This window comes from Chrysochloris asiatica, unplaced genomic scaffold, assembly GCF_000296735.1.
Source record: "Chrysochloris asiatica unplaced genomic scaffold, ChrAsi1.0 scaffold00064, whole genome shotgun sequence".
Lineage (NCBI taxonomy): Eukaryota > Metazoa > Chordata > Mammalia > Afrosoricida > Chrysochloridae > Chrysochloris > Chrysochloris asiatica.
Window position 1 is genome coordinate 9,842,798 of NW_006408582.1, and position 2,831 is coordinate 9,845,628.

Here is a 2,831-nt window from a genome sequence, read left to right on the forward strand (position 1 = left end):
GCAGTCTTGTGCAGATTTGCCTGTTGCAATACATCATATGATTTCCTGACTGCTATTTCCATGAGTAGCATAGTGGTTATGAGTCAGGCTGCTAACCTCAAGGTCAGCAGTTCGAAATTACCAGCCATTCTGCATGAGAAAGATGAGGCTTTCTGCTACTGTAAAGATTTACATCTTTGGAAACCCTAAGCGGGGTCTCTATGAGTTGGAAATGCCTTCGTGGCATATCACCACCACCACCATAGATATTTAATAGGTGAGGAAGGATCTTCTCCTAGAGTTGACCTAGAGAGAGCATAGCCTGCTGATGTCCTGAATTTGGATTGCTAGCTTCCAGAACTAGACAACAACTTTCTGTTTTTTTAAGCCACGCACTTTGTGGTATTTTGTTATGGCAATCCTTGGAAACTAAGATACTCTCCAAGGATTTGGGTCTCAAGGTTTCAGCTCTAAAACCCCAGAGATTATGAATCTGGATTTCCTATTCCTTCCCATTTTACATTAATAAAGTCATTTCCCTTACCACTTGTATACAGGGTAAGTTGGATTCTTGAAAAGGTATACGTATGCTCCAAGTAAAGAAGGAACTCAATAAATAAAAAGAGAGAGAAAAAAAAACCAAAAGATAATATTCACAGCCTAATAAGGTTAATTTTGATTCTCATGAGAAGGAAAAATGTTTATATTTTATAATTGGGGTTGGGGGAAGGTCATGGTCCCCATGGAGGTAATTTTCCAGAAGACTAAGGTTATTAAGAACCTTTCTTAAACATCATTTGAAATGACTGTATAATAGTCTCTATAGATCCACTATCGTTTATTTACTTCTCCCATTAAAGTCGAACATTTGGGTTGATTGCTTCTCTTTTTAAAAATATTTATACAAATTACTGAGATTAATACCTTTCAAGAAGAAACTCATGAGAATGTAGTTTTTAGTATCTTTGTCTTGGTAGTCTAGAAGAAACTCAATGTTGAACATGCGCATCTCTTTTGCTTAATTATCAATTCTGTTGTTGTTGTTAAGTACCGTGGAGTCGGTTCTGACTCACAGTGACCCTGAACAAGGTTTCCGAGGCTATAAATCTTTACGGGGGCAGAAAGTCTCATCTTTCTCCCATGGAACAGCTGGTAGTTTCGAACTGCCAACCTTGAGGTTTGCAGCCCGATTTGTAACCACTACGCTACCAGAGCTCCTAACTATCCATTCTATTCATGACATATTTTGTTTTTTTGATTACGATCATTCAGCTTTTGTCATATTTGTTGAAAATTGATTTCCCAGTTTGCTATTTACTTTTAAAGGTTTTAAAAAAAAGTCAAATGCTAAAATTTTTCATTGAGATTTTTTTAAACTTGTTTTTATACTTAGAAAGTCCTTCTCCACTCAGAAGTTAGATATGCGTTTATACTCTTTTTTGTTTCTTTATTCTTACCTTCCTTCATTTCTTTCAGTTTAAAACACTGAACTCTATAATCCTTGTGAAAAGACATGAGAGGATTTATATGATTTTTTTGCTTTTGTTAACCTAATATCTTAGTGACTTTATTGATTAACTGAATTTCTCATTAGGTGAAGTGCTTTGCCAAAGAGAACAAATCTGAATTTCTAGTTCAAGGCTTTTGGCAGTTAGTATCTTCAGGTTTAATAAAGTGTTCTGAGATTACTTTCAATATTTCAAAAGAGCTACCAAAATTAATTTATCCATTATAGAACTCAAAATGTTAATTTTATTATTTTATTCATTATAATGTTATCAATGCTCCTAACTCAATGTAAATGAGCAAATTAGACTGAGCACCTGATATGTACCGTGTCCTATGTAAGGGCATCGATTCTTGATGTAGTAATGTTGGTGGTTCATGGGAAAACAAAGATAGTATACCCAGTCACTGAAGTCTGATGAAAAAGTTGGTCAAAACATGAAGTCTGTGGTGGTAAAGTATTAAAATAGAAAACACATTACCAGATTTCTTAAAGTCATGAATTTTGTTGGTGTTATTAAGTGCCATTGGTTACGAATCATTTGGTTGCTATTAGGTGCCATGGAGTTGGTACCAACTCATAGCAACCTTATGCACAACAGAATGAAACACTGCTCAGTCCTGTGCCAACCTCACAATCACTGCTACATTTGAGCTCATTGCTACTGCCACTGTGCCAGTCCATCTCGTTGGGTGTTTTCCTCATTTTCGCTGACCCTCCACTTTACCAAACATGATGTCCTTCTCCAGAGACTGGTCTTTCCTGACAATGTGTGAAGTATGAGAGGTGATGTCTGGCCATCCTGGCCTCTAAGGAGTATTCTGGCTGTACTTCTTCCAACACAGATTTGTTTGTTCTTTTGGCAGTCTGTGGTACTTTTAATATTCTTCTCAAACACCATAACTCAAATGCATCCGATTCTTCTACGGTCTTCCTTATTCACTGTTCAACTTTCGCATGCATTATGAGGTTATTGAAAATACCATGGCTTGGGTCAGTCCTCAAACTGATATCTTTGCTTCTCAACACTTTAAAGAGGTCTTGTACAGCAGATTTGCCTAATGCAATATGTCATTTAATTTCTTGATTACGGTTTCCATGAGTGTTGTTGGTTGATCCAAGCAAAATGAAGTCTTTGGCAACTTCAATCTTTTCTCCCTTTATATGGATGCTGTTTAACCACATTATTTCTTCTGTGGTCTTCTTTATTCATTGTCCAACTTTAACATGCATATGAGGTATTGAAAATACTATGGCTTGGATCAGGCACACCTTAGTTCTCAAATTAATATCTTTGACTCATAGTGACCCAGTATGAGGTTTCCTAGGAGCAGTTGGGGGTTTG